A 17,364-nucleotide genomic window follows, 5' to 3' on the forward strand; every position below is an offset into this window, starting at 1 on the left:
TTTTACAGATTAGTAGACTGAGGTTAAGTGACTTGACCAAGCACATGCATGTAGTAAATGGTAAAGCGGGGATTTGGATCCAAGCAGGCTGGCTCCAGAGCCACCACTTTGAACCTTTTCGCTATACCTGCATTAACTGTTTAGTGGACTGAAGGTAGCACTGCTGGAAACTTGCCCAGAACCTAAGACAGACTTGCACAGCCCTTGCTGCCCCAGAATCTGGTTTTTAATTCGCCACATGGAGTCGATCTTTTGGTAACCTATTTTACGCCAGACTCTGGCATATGTTATCTCTCAACCAGGACTTCCCAACCTCAGCTCTACTGACATTTTGGACCAGATCATTCTTTAAAGCACCCCCTCACCCCCAAGTGAAGACAACCAAAAATATCTCTAGACATTACCAAATGTTCTCTGGGAGGCTAAAGCACTCCCAGTTGAGAACTACTGCTCTAAACAAGAAGTCTGAAGTTCAGAGCTGTTAAGCGATTTTCCCAAGGGCATGAGGCTGGCAGGCAGCAGAGACAGAATCTGAGCTAAGATTTGCCTGACACCGAAACCAGATATTTATCACTATATCATGCTCTCTCTAGTTCTAAATAAGGAAGGTGTGAACTCAATACTGTAATCTATTTGCCCAGAAGCAAGAGCACCAATAAACTCTGATTCCCCAACCTCAAGGCTGAACTTACGACTTCTGGCTGCTGCTTATCTGAGCAGAATCTAGATCTTAGACTTTTGGCACTAAATCAACTGAGACCTAGGCCACTCTGCCAAGCCTAGGAATTTAAGCTCTTCTTTACCATCCAGCCTCCCCTAAGTGTGCCACGAGCTCAGCTTGGACGTGCGCTGCACTGGTTCTTCTGGAACCGTGGAGAGGCTGAGGTCTTGGGAAACAATGTCAGCTTTCCCAGTTGCTTGTCTGCAGCCCTGTCTAGAAATATGCTGAGGCCAGAATCATAACCTAAATTTCTGCCCGAGTTCTATCTCCTTTTGGTTCTGAGTTCATTGATTAAAACCTTCATGGACAAAAAATGGACTGAATTTGCAAATTACACCACTCCCTGTGACACAGAAAGATGTGTAATTGAAGAGAGACTGCCAGGCACAGAAATATAAAGTTGCGTACAGGAACCTAATTCAGGGCAGAATTTAAACTACCCAGGCCTAGGTTTCTTTCATCATTTTTTCTCAAGGTCCAGCTACTTATTGTTGTTTTTATTTTTTTTAATTGAAGTTTAGCTGATTTACAATGTTGTATTAGCTTCTGGTGTACAATATAGTGATTCAGCTATAAAAATATATATATTCTTTTTCGTTATAGGTTATTACAAGCTATACTGTTCCCTGTGTTATACAGGAGGACCTTTTTGTTTATCTATTTTGTATGTAGTAATTTTCTTTCATCGTTTTTCATTCCTTGCTTCCTTCCCCTAGTTTTTTCCTCTTTTTAGCTGAACTCCGGTTGTGCACAGCCAGCCACCACTGTTAACATACTGTACGTTGGGCAACAGGAACCACTTTCCATACGGCCTTCCTCATGCACGGGCAAAAACAACCACTAAGAGTAAATTCTGCAGGAAACTAGAGTCATCATAAAGAATAGGTTCATTGCCAGAGCCTGCCTGCTTTTCTAATGAGGGAGATGATAGCTCACAACAGCTGCTACCCATGTCAGTCAAAAGTCCAGAAGTCTTGGCAACAGCAGTAACTATGTGGTTGGTCAGTATTGCCACCTCACTGTTCCTCAGAAGCCCCCTAGAATCACTAGAGTCATCACAGAGGAATTTTCATTATGAGGTCTTAAGATCAACAATCTCCCAAACAAGTCGGTGGGCAGATGGTAGCAAAAGGGTGAGAGTAAATCTGTTTCCAGTGAAAGAATTTGAAAGATTTGGACTTCTACTTTAAGATTCTGTAAATTCTCAACCATATTAACAGAAGGGGACGTGAATGTTAGCAGAGAAGACATGGAAACTGACTCAGAGGAGCCTGTCCGTGTAAGAGACTGTTTTGGACTCAAGCCACTCATTTTTCAAACATGTTTGAATGCAACTAAACATCTCAATCCACTATAGAATCACGAAATTGATTTAGTAGATCGTGATCAGAGTGTATTTTCAATTAAATGGAATGGAATGAAATGTATATATCAGATTACATTGCATATAGTAAGAGTAATTGTGTTTCAGTTATGTTTGTATGGTGAGTAGCAGTCTAAAATGACTGCTCGTTTTACACTCTTGCCGAAGTACAATTATCATGCAAAAAACTTCACATAAAGTGTACAATTTGACACATTTTTATATATGTATATACCTGTGAAACCATCACCACAGTCAAGATAACATAGCCATTGCTCCCCCAAGTTTCCTCAAACCCGTGGTAATCCCTCCTTCCACCCACTACTGATCTGCTCTGTTACTATTGTTTGTACCTTGTAGAAAATTATATACATGGGGTCACACAGTAAGCATGCACTCTTTTTTTAATCTGTGTTTTTCAACCAGCATAATTATTTTGAGATTTATCCATGCTGTTGTGTGCATCCGCGGTTCATTCATCGTTACTGCTGTGTAGGGTTCCGTTGTATAGATCAGCTGGAATTTGCTTAGGTGTACACCTGTTGATGAACATCTGGACTGTTTCCAGTGTGGAACTATTACAAATAAAAGTGCCATAAACATTCACGTGCAAGTTTTTATGTGGACATATGTAAATATCTGGTTATGGAATGACAAATCACATGGTAGATGTATATCTACCTTTTCAGAAACTTCCAAATCATACAGTAAAATGATTTTACCATTTTACACTCCCACCAGTAACGAATGAGAGCTCCAATTCTACTACATGGATCTTTGCCAGGACTTGGAATGGTCAGTTGACTTAATTTTATCCATTCTAGTGGTTATGCAGTTGTATCTCATTATTTTAATTTGCATACCCCTAACGGCAGTGAGGTTGAGCAGCTTTTCATACACTTATTTGACATTTGTATGTATGTCTTCTTTGGTAAGATGACTATTAAATCTTTTGCTCATTTTAATTGGATTATTCACCTTCTTATGGAGTTGTTAGAGCTCTTTATATATTTTAGTTGTAAATCCTTTGTCAGGTATATATTCTGCAAATATTTTCTCCCAGTCTTTGGCTAACCTTTCCATTTTTTTTTTAACAATGCCTTTTGAAGGACACTAGATTTAATTTTTATAATTTATTTTTGATTGTATGTCCAATTTATGTTTGGTCCTGTAGTTTGTACTTTTTGTGTCATATTTAAGAAATCTTTGCCAAGCCCAAGGTCACTAAGACTTTCTCCTGTGTTTTCTCCTAGAAATTTTATAGTTTTAGCCTCATATTCAAGTCTATGATCCATTTCGAGTTGGTTTTTGTACATGGTGTGAAGTCAGAGTTAAGGGTCATTTGATTGCATGTGGCTATCCAATTGTTTCAGCACCATTTGCTGAAAAGATTGTCCTTTTCCCCTTCAGTTGCCTTGGCATCTTTCTTGAAAATCCATTGTGCGTCTATTTCTGAACTCTGTATTCTGTTCCATCAGTCTATTTCTCTGTCTTTACACCGATACCACGCCATTTTGATTGCTGCGGTTTTATAGTCAGTCTTGAAATTAAGTTGTGTTAGTACTACAACTTTATTCTTCTTTTTCAAAGTTGTTTCAGCTGGTTTGGGTCTTTTGAATTTTCATACACATTTTAAAATCAGCTTTACCGTTTCTTCAGAAAAGCCTTTGGGAATTTGATTGGGACTGTGTTAAACTGATAGATCAGTATGGGAGAGAATTATCATCTCAGCAACACAGGACTTTACAATAGATGAAGACAAAGTATCTCTCTTTTTTTTTAAGGCCTTCTTTAATTTCTTTCAGCAATGTTCTGTAATTTTCAGTGTTCAGATTTTACAAATCTTTTGTTAACTTGATCCTTACATCTTGTTTGTTGTTATTGCTACTGCAAACGGTATTATTTTTAAATTCAAATTTCTGATTGTTCATTACCAGAATAAAGAAATACAAATAATTTTTGTTTATTGAACTTATGTAATATTTTCTACATAGACAATCATGTCTTCTGTAAATAAAAACAATTTAGTTTTTCCCAATACAGAATATTTTTTAATTGCTTTTTCTTGCTTTATTCCACTAGTTAGAACTTCCAGAACAATGTTGGACAGAAATAGAATGGGCATCCTTGCCTTGCTTCTGATCTTAGGAGAAAGCCTTTAGTTTTCTAGTGTGATGTTTGCTGTAGGTTTTTCTTAGATGCCTTATATCGGATTGAGGAAGTTTCCTTCTATTCGCAGTTTACTGTGAATTTATATCAGGGATATTAGATTTTGTCAAATATTTTTATGCATCTGTTGACATAGGGATATGATTCTTATTTTTTAGTTGTTAAGTATATGAATTCTGGATTGGGTTTTGAATTATAGACTGGATTCTGGGATAAATCCCACTTGAACACATGTGTTATCTTTCTTATGTATTGTTAGATTCAATTTACTGAAATTTTTAAGGATTTTTTTTGCATTAATTTTATGAAGGATATTGGTCTATGGTTTTCTCATAGTGCATGTCTGGTTTCAGTGTCAAAGCAGCACCAGTTTCATAGACTCAGTTGGGAAGTACTCTCTTCATTTTGCTGGAAGAGTTTTGATGAAATCGATGGTATTTCATCCTTAACTATTTCATAAAACTTACTCATGAAGTCATCTGGCCCTGGAGCTATCATTATGGGAAGATCTTTTTAACCAGAAATTAAATTTATTTAGCATTGGTAGTTTGTTTTTCAAAAAAATTTTTTTTAATTTCATCTAGAGTGTTAAATTTATCAGCAAAGTTATAAATAATATTTATTTATCCTTTTAATGCTTGCAGGAGCTTTGGGGATGTCTCCGCTTTGGTAATTTTGTCTTCTCTTTTTTTTCTTGATTCATCAAACTAGTGGTTTGTCAATTTTATTGATATGTTTAACAAACCAAATTTTGTTTGATTTTCTCTATTATTTTTCTGTTTCTATTTCATTGATTTCTGCTGTTATCTTTATTATTTTTTTCTTCTGCTTGCTCTGGGTTTAATTTACTCTTCTTTTTTCTAGTTTGTTAAGGTAGAAGTGAGGTCATTGATTTGAGCCCTTTCTTCTTCTCTAATAACAATGTTTAGTTGCATAAATTTCCTTTTAAGCATTGCTTTAGCTGTGTCTACAAATTTTATTGTTATATTTTTATTCTTATTTATTTCAATATACATCCTAATTTACCTTTTGATGTCTTCTGAGACATAAACTATTTAGAAGTATGTTTCTAAATATTTGGGGATTTTTCCAAATATCTTTCTATTATTTATTTCTAGTTTAATTCCATGCGGTCAGAGAAGAGTTTGTGTGATTTAAATGCTTTTGAGTTTATTGGGACTTGTTTTATGCTGTACTGGGAAATGTTTTCTGTGCATTTGTTTCATGGATAGCTCTCTAAATGTCAGTTAGGCCTAGTTAACTGATGATTCCTATTCAGTTTTTCTATATACTTGCTGATTTTTTATTTGTTCTAATAATTATTGAGTGAGCAGTGTTAAAATTCCAACTATAATGGTGGATTTGTCTGTATCTTTTTGTATTTCTACCAGTTTTGTTTCATGTACTTTTGAAGCCTTTGAAAGCTCTATTATTAGGTGAATAAATGTTTAGCATTACTGTGTCCTCTTGATGAATTGACCCTTTATCACTATGAGATAACTCTCTTTCTCCCTAGTAATATTCTTTGCGCTGAAATCTACTTTGTTTGATATTGATGGATTGTCTCCAGCTTTCCTTTGATTAGTGTTTCCATGGTGTGTTATTTTCCATCTTGTTACTTTTATCCTATTTTTGTTTTTATTTTTAAAGTGGATTTTTTGGAGGCAAAATATAGTTCATTTTTGCTTTTACATGCAATCTGACAATCTCTGCCTTTTAATTAACATTTAATGTAATTATTGATATAGTTGGATTTAAATCTACAATCTTGCTATTTGTTTTCTATTTGTTCCTTTGTTTTTGGTTCTTGGTTCCCTTTGCTCTTGGTTCCCTTTTTCCTTTTTACGCCGTCTTTTGAACTAAGTACTTTTTAGAAAGTTTTTAAAAATAGACATTACTTTTTAGAGCGGTTTTAAGTTCACAGCAAAATTGAACAGGAAGTACAACGAGGTCACATATATCCCCTGCTCCACATCCACATAGTCACCACCTCTATCAACAACCACACCTGAGATGGGGGGATTTTTTGATACAATTTGTTACAGTTGAAGAACCTACACTGGCACATGATCATCCCTCAAAGTTCATACTTTACCTTAGGGTTCATTCTTGGTGTTGTACATTCAGTGGGTTTTAACAAATGTGTAACAATACGTATCTACCATTATAGTATGGTACGAAATAGATTCACTGCCCTAAAAATCCTCTGTGTTCCACCTATTAATCCCTCCCTCCCCCTTCTCAACCTCTGGCAACAACTGATCTTTTCTACTGTCTCCACAGTTTTGCCTTTTTCGGAATGTCATATGGTTGGAATTACACAGTATGTAGTCTTTTCAGATTGGCTTCTTTCACTTAGTAATATGAATTTTAGGTTCCTCCATATCATTTCGTGGCTTGATAGATCATTTGTTTTAGACTGAATGATAGTCCATTGGATATACCACAGTTTCATTTATCCCTTCACCTACTGAAAATCATCTTGATTACTTCCAAACTTTGGCAAATATGAATAAAGCTGCTATAGAAATTCATGTGCAGGTTTCTATGTAGACATAAATTTTTCACTCATTTGGGTAAACACCAAGGAGCACAATTGCTGGATCATACAGTCAGAGTATGTTTATTTTCACAAGAAACTGCCAAACTGTCTTCTAAAGAGGCTACACCAGTTTGCATTCCCATCAGCAATGAATGAGAGTTTCTGTTGCTCTACATCCTTGCCAGCATTTGGTGTTGTCAGTGTTTTAGATTTTGGCCATTCTACTAGGTGTGTAGAAGTACCTCGTTGTTGTTTTAATTTGCAATTCCCTAATGGCATATGCAGTAGAGCATCTTTTCATGTGCTAGTTTGAAATACGCATTTTTTGTGTGTGTATGAGGTGTCTGTCTGGGTTTCTTGCCCATTCTCTAATCTGTTTTTATTTTTTTAATTTTCTTATTACTGTGTTTTGGCTTCTTTGTATATTTTCATTAACAGTATTTTATCAGATGTATCTTTTGCAAATAGATCCTCCCAGCCCTCCCAGTCTATGGTTTGTCTCATTCTCTTGATAGTGTCTTTTGCAGAGCAGAAAGTTTTCAATTTAATGACGTCCAGCTTATGAATTATTCTTTTCATGGATTGTGCCTTGACTATGGTATCTAAAAAGTCATCACCATAACCAATGTCATCTAGATTGCCTCCTATGTTATCTTCTGTGAGTTTTATAATTTTGCACTTTACATTTAGGTCTTTGGTCCATTTTGAGTTAATTTTTTGAAGAGTATGTGGTCTATGTCTAGATTTACTTTTTGCTGTGGATGTCCAGTTGCTCTAGCATCAATTGTTGCAAAGACTGTCTTTTCCCAATTGTGTTGCCTTTGCTCCTTTGAGATCACTTGACCGTATTTATGTGGGTCTATTTCTGGGCTCTCTATCCTGTTGCATGGATCTATTTGTCTGTTCTTTTGCCAGGACCATGCTGCCTCGATTATTGTAGCTCCACAGTAAGTCAGGTCATATCTGTCCTCCAATTTTGTTTTTTCTCTTTCAATACTTGAGGTATTTTGCCTGTCCATGTAAACTTCAGAATTAGGTTGTTGACAATATAACTTGCTGGGATTTTGATAGGGGTTGTGTTGAATCTGTCATTCTAGATAGGAAGATAGATGTCTTGACACTATTGAGTCTTCTACCCATAAACATGAAATATCTTTCCACTAATTTTGGGGTTTTTTTTATTTCTTTCATCAGAATTTTGTAGTTTTCCTCACATAAATCTTGTATATATTTTGTTAGATTTATATTCAAGTATTTAATATTTTTAAGGTGTTAGTGTAAATGATGTTGTGTTTTTAATTTCAAATCCCAATTGTGTATTGCTAGGATATGGGAAACCAGTTGACTTTCGTATGCTGACCTTGTATCTTGCAAACTTGCTATAGTTGTATACTCATTCTAGGAGCTTTTTGTTGATTCTTTGGAATTTTTTTACATTATCATGTCATCTTAAAAAATTGACAGTTTTATTTCTTCCTTCTCAGTCTGTAAACTTTTCATTTCCCTCTGCCTCATTGCATCAACTAGGACTTCCAGTGCAATATGGGAAAGGAGTAATGAGAGGGGGCATCCTTGTCCCATTCCTGTAATTATATTCTTAATGATTCCATTTTATTTCCTTTGTTGTCTCATTAGCTATAACTCTTAGTTTTATTATTTTACAACAAAAGGTTTGTAGTATATATAGTCTACCTTCAAAAAATACACCACTTCATATATATTATAAGAACCTTGAAACAGTATGTATCCACTTTCCCCTTCCTGGCCTTGTACTGTTGCCATGTGTTTTACTTCCGTGTACGTTATAGACGTCTCAATTCATTATTACTTTTGCTTTCCAAAGTCAATTATTTTAAAGAGTTTTTAAATAATAAAAAGTCTTTTCTATTTACCCATTATTTACCATTTCTAGCGCTTTTTGTTCCTTTGTACAAATCCAGATTTCCATCTCATCTCATTCTCCTTCTGCCTGCAGAAATGCCTTTAACCATTCTGGTTGTGTAGGTCGGCTGCTGCTGAATTCCTTCAGTTTTTGTATGTCTGGAAAAGCTATTTTTGAATTCACTGCAGAAGTTACTTTTGAAAAATGTTTTCGCTGGGTTTTGACAGATTTTTTTTTCTTTCAGCATTTTAAAGAGGTCGCTCCATGGTCTTGTGTCTCACACTGCTCCTGACATGATGTCTTCTCTCATTCTTTGTTCCTTGGTATGTAATGTGTCTTTCCACCCCACCCCCACTCCCTTTCTGGCAGCTTTTACGATTTTATTTTTATCCCTGGTTTTGACCAATTTGATTGTTTCTTGGTGTGATTATTCATGGGGTTTTTGTTTGTTTGCTTGTTTTGTGAATGGGGTTCTTTAAGCTTCTTGTGTCTGTGGCAGTACAGTATTCATCAAATTTGGAAATTTTCAACCATTACTTCTTCAAACATTTTCACTGTTCATCCTTCCTTCTTCTTTCCTTCAGGGACTCTGTTTACATATACATTAGGCTGTTTGAGGTTGTGCCATAGCTCACTGATGTTCCTTGATTTTTTAAAAAATTCTTTTCTAGTTGTTTCATGTGGCCTCACTTCTATTACGACACCTTCAAGTTTACTAATTTTTTATACTGCAGTGTCTAATCTATTCATCTCATCTGGTGTATTTTTCATCTCAGATATTGTCCTTTTCCTCTCTGGGAGTCTATTTGGGCCTTTTTAATATTTTCTACATCTCTACTTAACATGCTCAGTCTTTGCCTTCTTAAACATATAGAATATGTTATAACTACTATTTTAAACTTTATCTGCTAACTCTTATATGCATTATTTCTGGGTCTGTTTCTTTTGATTTTGTAGCTCATTATCAGTCATTTTCCTGCTTCTTTACATGCCAGGTAATTTTCTGATTGTGAATTTTACCTTGTTAGTGCTAGGTACTTTTGTATTCCTTGAGCTTTGCTCTGGAGAATAGTTAAGTCACTTGGAAGCAGATGTATCCTTTCCAGGTTTGCCTTTAAACTTTGTTCAGAAAGACCAGAGATGCTTTTCGTCTAGGACTAATTTTTTCCTACACTGAGGCAGTACCTGATAAGAAATCTAATCCAAATTCTATTCATTATGAAGTTTTCCGCTCTGGCTAGAAGAAATATAAACTATGCTGCCCCTGTCCTCTGCTCCTTTTGCGGGGGTTCTTTCCAGCTTCAAGGATGACACATCAGAACGGGTGTTTGCTGTTGTCAGTGCTGAGCCACTCAAGGACAAGACTGATCTCCCTCTGTGCTCGGAGAGCTGGTGACCGCACAGCCTCACTCATAGAGCCTGGCCTTTACACTTGTTATTCTTATTGATCAGTTCTTACAAGTGTCCCTCTCCAAACATTGTTTTCCGGCAGGCCCCGGAGAGGAAGTCATCTCCTTCCTGCCTCTTCCCGTGACCTGGAGTGGGAAGGACTGATCCCTCAGGTACAGACTATGTATAACCTGGCAAGGAAGGAGCCTCAGAGCCCACACGATTGATGTGAGTATAAAATAAGTAAACGGGCCAGCTTGTGAGTGTGTGTGTGCGCTTGCATGTGTGTGTGTGCATGTGTGTGCATATGTGCATGTATGTGTGTGTGTGTGTGTGCACCCACATGTGTATGTGTGCATGTGCTTGGGTGTGTGTGTGCACGTGTGGCCCCGATGTCATGACTTCTTCCCTTCCTCTCCACCCGTTTACTCTCCCATTACTTTCTGCTCATCTTGTATCTGGAAACCAGAGTATAAAGTCAATGAATAGCCAAGAACTATGCCCAGAATGAAAACACAACATAGCTGTCAGGAAAACGAGAGGTGTGAAAGTCAGGGGAACACCTGCTCACAGGAAATTAGTAGGGTGTCTGGCTCTAAGTACCACCCTGGGGAGCCCAGCTCAGCTTCCTATCATGATTTAACCTCTCTGTGCCACCGTTTCCTCATTTTTTTAAATGACAAAGACAATATCTATTTTATAGAGTCACTGTGACGATTAAATGAATTCAATTCATAAAATACCCCCACCAGTGCCTGGCACTGAATAAATGTCAACTCTTATTACGATTGTATCTAAATGTATTCCACTGCCCCCGTCTCTAAACCCCAGTTTCCTTTCGTGTCAACTCTTAAAACTTCATTTAAAGAGAAATTACAGGAAAACTATCACAGAGGTTTAGTGGAAGAAATAATGTATCATTTTGGCAATTTTTTTCCCCAAAAGAGATGGTCAGAACCATTTCAGGGATCATCTGATTACATCCTGTAAGCAGTAGGCACAGAAAGCCCTCTGGGTATATGAAATCAGATGGGCATTTATTCAACACATTCCTGTCCCGGGTAGCTTACAAAATGAAACTAACACAGCAAAAGGACCCAGCAGTCCAGGAGCTTAGCCGCCTAGAACAGTCATCATAGGCAGGGCAAATGTTAAGTTGAGGGTAAAGTGTTGAGTGTTCCTTGTTTTACTGAAAGTCATTATTCAGCTGTTCACTGAGGCCATGTGCTAACGAGGGCTGGTAACTCCTATTCCCGGTGTGCTTCTTGTTTTCTAGGCTTCACAGCAATGGGACTGACTAGTATTTTATAATCCAGACCAATGTGTCCTGTGGGGTGTCTCCAAAAGAGGAAAATCATAAAAGGAATAAAAAAGATGCTGGCTGTTGAGCTCTAGAAATCCAGCTGCCTTCTCCCAGCTTCTGGAAGCACAAGGGCTTCATTGTGTATGGAGAAAAAAAATGGAACTGAAGCTTTCCTGCAAGCATATTTGAACTTGGACCTCCAGTGCATAGATTAGCAGCCAGCTCCCAGCCCCCTCCCCTCTGCTCCTCTCCATCTTTGCAAGAGAATTTAGTTCCATTTTAGTCCAGGGGACATGGCAAAAACAACACTCCCAACGCCACTTCCATTTTTGGCAATGGGATCCTTCAAACAGTGAGAAATAGCATTTCAGCTCACAGGCCCCTTAGATTCTCTGCCTCATACATTAGTTTCCTCTGCTCACTTCAGAGGGAAGGGATGGGTCTGAAGAGTTGGGGTTCATTTTCTGAGTTGTTTTTTAAGAAGAAAGAAAACAAATACCAGCAAAAAGAACGGAGTCACTGATTCTTAACCCTGGAAGGATATTAGCTAGCCACCCAGCAACTCCCCTCATTTTTCAGATGAGGAAACTGAGGCCAATTGGCTACTAGACTGAGCAGCACTTTGAGAGGTATCCCTGGGACGAGTCATCTTAGGACACCAGAGAGGATGAAAGCCATGGCCCCATTTCCCTTGTTTACTTGCATTGCGTTATTAACTGATAAATTGTTCTATCCTGAGTCCTGTGCTAAGGAAAAGGATGCAAACCTCTACCCTGTGGGAGTTCATAGTGACTAGTGAGTTTCCTTTTCTTTGAATTCACATCATCTCTCATACACCTCCTCCCTGTCAATGAAATAATAAACCATTCTTTTCATCACTTGGTTCCCATTTTTAGAGTCATAGTCATGTTTCAGGTTCCCTCCTTTTTGATATACCAAGCACTGTTAATTGTTCACTTAAATAGTCCTTCTCTCTCTCAACAGACATTTGCCATCTCCTACAGGGAGTCAGGCACTGTCCCCTACCACGGGGGTAACTTCCTTTTTCCTCCATCCCTTCTGTCAACACCCGAATCCCAAACTTTATCACCTTCCAATTGACTGGTATTACAAGAACTACCTGGCTGCCTCCAGGCCAGCTCTCTGTCTCCAACATGTCATGTCTGATGCATTTTCCTCGAACAAATTGCTGGTCATGCTGTCCTCCCACTCCCCCGTTTTCAAATTTTCCTGCCATCACCTTACCTCCCCCAATTTATCTCCCCGCTGTCCTCACCTAGCACTTCTTTTCTTTAACTGGGAAATTTCACTCATCCTTCAAGGCCTGGGGTCAAGTATCATCCATTCTCTGAAATGTTCCTCTTCCCCAACATCAGAGGACTCCCACCCTCCCTGGGTGCTCACCTCTAGCACAAGACTGCTCAGATTGCCAGGTGGTTATTGGTTCATTGGTTATCTCCTTACCTGGGCTCTGAGCTCTTTGAACACAGGGACCATCCTTTTTATGTTGTAGTCCAGTGTCCAGCAGAGCACAGGTGCTCAATAAACGTCCTGCGTGGAATAAATGAAGCGCTCCCAGCACAGCCCAGAGTCCTCCACAGGGGCTTAACAAAGACCTGCTGAGCCCAGAAGGTAACCTGACACCAGAGCTCAACATCCAGTGATGCAGGCAGGGATGTAAACAGCAATTGTGACGTCAAAGCTTGGTTCCTAAGAGCATTTTTGTTTAAAGGGAAACTTCCCTTTTTGGGTAACCGAGACCAAAGAGGCTCAAAGCCAAAGCAGCACTGAAAGTCGTCCCAGGACAAGCTGTCCTAGGACACCAGAGAGTTCTCCTTTCAAGAAGAAACTTCTCCTTTTGACACGTGATTTTAAAGAATTACAAAGAAGGTAATCCAAACTCACTCATAAATGCTAAGGAACACAAATATTCTGTTTCCAAGGGAAACAATCTCACTCCACCAAGCCTAAGGAAGATGTATCTAATCTGGAATTAATACATTTTAAGAAAAATTTAAACAATATAATTAGCAACATGAGACACATGGAGGCTATGATAACCAGGATGAAAATAGATGTGATCTTTTTTGTTGAACCACTTCAATTACTATTCATTTATTCAAGAGGATGTTGTCCCGATGCCCTTGCTACCAGAATGACCCTCTTTCTATTTTCTTTAAATACTTTCCTTAAACACCTAAGCATTTAAGATTGCAGACTTATTTGCTCTTTGTCAGTTTATACAGTATTTTCACAGTTTTTAAAAGAGTGAAGAGTGATTGCTTCAGAAAATTGAGCATATCAGGATGTTATTATGGGAGATTATCAGCCATTAAAAATACACTTCCCGTGATATGCAGAAAACAAGACCAATTTCACTGGAAAATGCAATTTGTTCTTCTGGAATTAGATCCTGTGTCAGACATTATCGAGTACATATTATGGACAAGATACTGTGCAGAAAACCAACTCCTTGTTCTCAAGTTGACTAAATACAAGAGGAGGATGCGAATAGGCAAGTTCATCACTCACACCCTTCACGTGTCTACAGAAATGGCAAGCTCTCTCCATTACGAGGCTCACTGTTTAGACACGCCTCACTTTTGCGTGCGGCTCATGGCTCTGAGCAGTCTGTGAGAAGGAGGTTCCTGGTGAGGACATCTCTTTCACCATGGCTTCTGAATCAGCCTGCTCCCAGCCCCTGGCCCGGCATAGTGGGCCCCTGCTACTACTTCGCAGTTTATCCTAAATGCATTTGTTCATTTTTGATGTCCCAGGAACCGGGGCCACTGGGTCTCCTTTGGGTTCAGAAACCTACTGTCTAGAAAATAATTGCAACATCTACAGTCATTGAAATGCATTCAGAGGCAGTTTCTCAAGAATTAAAGAACTAAAGTTGCAGAAAATATGTTTCCATCTAAACTGGAAAATAGAAAGGTTCCCAGGACCTCTGGCTTTCCTCCAGGAAAGGACTACCACACCACAGAGGAACTGGACTTTTGCCTAGTGGCTTCTGCAATGACCTGAAATTTATATACTTTTCAAATAGATGTGCTGCCGAGTGACCCAGCAGCAGGAGCGTTTTCCCAGTCTACGATACAGAAGCCATGTAATTCCCATGTTCTTCTGCAAGAGTCCATATATGCTACACCCAGGACCTCCTCCGGACCAGTGCTCAAGGATTTCTGCCACTTGAGCCTCTCTTTGCCAGTGGCAGTGCTATCCCAGCCTTAGCAGCGGGCCCTTGCCCAAAATTCCCTTCAGTTCCGTTAATCTTAACAGATATTATCTATATGCCAAAAATTGTGTTTAGCTACTAGAAGTTAAACAAAAGAAGAAGATCTGATCCCTGGTCTTGATCTAATAGACAATTGCTATATAATATAATATCTTAACCAATCAGCACAGACGAGGCAGGAGTAGGGGGCATTGGAACTCAGAAGAGAGAGTTAAAACCCAACACGGGGGTTTGGGAAATGCTTCTTGGAGAAGATGACATAAAAGGTGACATTCTTAAGGGAAGGAGTGGGGGTCAGTCATATAAAGGGAAGGGTGTTCTTGGCAAAGGGAACAGTAAAAGCAGAGGTACAGCAGTACAGAGAGAATGGGCTGTGATAAGGAGTACAAGTAGTTAAGCATTGGATGAGAAGTTATAAGAGAAATACAAAGTAGAAGGTCTGATAGAGGTGAGACAAGGGGGTGTAAATTTATAGAAGATAGGATATGATGAACCTTGGATGAACTGCTAAAGAGTTTGGACTTTATTCATTACATAAGGGGTACCCATTGGTGAGTTTTGTTTTGTTTATGTAGGGAGTTGTTTGGGTGGATAGTATTTTATTAAATTTACCTTTTAATGTTTTATTATCCAAAAAATTCGTATTCATTTTATTTTTAAGAAACTAGAAACAGCCACCCCAAATAGCCTAAGCAACCTTAAAAAAAAGTTGGAGATTTCACACAGCTTGAAATTAAAACTTAATACAAAGCTACAGTAATCAAAACAGTGTGGTGCTGGCATAAAAATAGACCTATTGATCAAGAGGATGAAACAGACAGTCAAGCAATAAACCCTCATATGTATGGTCAAATGACTTTTGACAAGGCTGTGAAGACCATTCAATGAGGAAAGGACAGTATTTTCAGCAAAGTAGCTATTCACATACAAAAGAAGTAAGTTGGACCCTTATGCTATAATATAAAATTTAACTCAAAATGGATCAAAGATCTAAATATAAGACCTAAAACTGTAAAACTTCTTAAAACATTGAGGGGGTAAGCTTCATGGCATTCGATTTGGCAATGATTTCTTGAATATGACACAAAAGTGTAAGTAAAACACACAAAAAAAGTTGCTAAACTAGACTACACCAAAATTTAAAACTTTTGTGCATCGAAGGACACTATGTCAGAGTAGAAAGGTAGCCACGGAACTGAATAAAATTTTTGTGAATCATATATCTGATAAGAGGTTAATATATAAATATATATTAAAAAGCCTTACAAATCAACAAAAGAAAAACAAACAACTGAATTTAAAAATGGGTAAACTGAGTCAAATAGATGTTTCTCCAAAGAAGATATACAAATGGCCAATAAGCACATAAAAAGGTGCTTCACATCACTAATCATTAGAGAACTACAAATCAAAATCAGTGAGATCCCACTTCACGCCCAGTAGGATGGCTATGGCCAAAACAAAATAAGCACACAAATGAAAAAATTAGAAGATAGTAAGTATTGGTGAGGATACGGAAAAATTAGAACCTATGTGCACTGCTCATGGGAATATGAAAAACAGTATGGCAGTTCCTCAAAAGAGTAGAAACAGAATTACCATATCATCCAGCAATTTCACTTCTGAGTGTATCCCTGAAGGAATTGAAAGCAGAGACTCAACCAGATATCTGTACATTCACGTTCATAGCAGCATTACTTACAACAGCCAGAAGATAGAAGCAACCCAAATGTCCATCAAAAAATAAATAGCTAAACAAAATGCTATATTTGATGCATAGAGTGGAATATTATTTAGCTCTAAAAAAGGAAATTCTGATACAAGCAACAAAATGGATGAATCTTGAGGATATTATGCTAAGTGAAATAAGGCAGTCACAAAAGGACAAACGCTGTATGAGCCCACTGATATGAAATACCGAGAGTAATCAAGAGTCAGATTCATAGAAACAGAAAGTAGAATAGTGGTTGCCAGGAGGTGGGCAGAGGGAGGAATGGGGACTTAGTGTTGGACAGTCTAAGTTTGGGAAGATGAAAAAAAAAATTCGGGGATGGATAGAGATAACAGTTTCACAACAGTGTAAATGTTTTTCTTTTTTATTGGGGGGGTAATTAGGTTTTATTTTATTTATTTAATTAATTTATCTTTTAATGGAAGCACTGGGGATTGAACCCAGGACCCCAGGGTCATACTAAGCATGCACTCTACCATTGGGCTATGCCCTCCCCTCCTCACACACAGTGTAAATGTACGCAATGCTACTGAACTGCTTCTTTAAATAGTTAAAATAGTAAGTTTTATGTTATTTAAATTTTACCACCAAAAAACCCTAGGAACACAGGCAAGCAAGAAACTTCTTCATGGCCTTATGCAACATTCCCAATCTCCAGTACCAATTATACACTCTGGAGTAGGGAATGGGAGAACACGTGATGTGGGTCAATTTGTGTTTGCAGTCGTTCACGCCAGCTGTAGACAGGAGATGGCTTTCAGCAGGACAAAATGAGAAGTAGGGAGCTTGGTTAGGTAGTGGTAGCAACAAGGCAAAAGATAAGGAAAGCCTGAACCGGAAAGTGCTAATTCACTGCTAAGGAAGAACACATATATCAGAAAAACATTTAGGACCTGAAATGAGCAAGATTTGGTGAGCAGCCAATGATGAGGATGGAGAGGAAAATATCCAGGTACCCAGTTTTAGGAATTTAGTGAATAGGGTACCATTATTTAAGACTCCATTCTTTCGTCTTGGATGCCAAC

At 38.1% G+C, this 17,364-nt stretch overlaps 1 protein-coding gene across 1 annotated transcript in view; it reads right to left on the reverse strand.

The window, feature by feature from the left end:
• Positions 1–12,968, reverse strand: part of ADORA3 (adenosine A3 receptor) — a 37,240-nt gene extending 24,272 nt beyond the window's left edge. Inside the window, exon 1 of the mRNA XM_045511674.2 lies at positions 12,834–12,968. The gene's annotated coding sequence lies outside the window, so the exon portion shown is untranslated. The remainder of the gene's footprint in view (positions 1–12,833) is intronic.
• Positions 12,969–17,364: the final 4,396 nt, after the last annotated feature.

This window comes from Camelus bactrianus, chromosome 9 (genome assembly GCF_048773025.1).
Source record: "Camelus bactrianus isolate YW-2024 breed Bactrian camel chromosome 9, ASM4877302v1, whole genome shotgun sequence".
Classification (NCBI taxonomy): Eukaryota; Metazoa; Chordata; class Mammalia; order Artiodactyla; family Camelidae; genus Camelus; species Camelus bactrianus.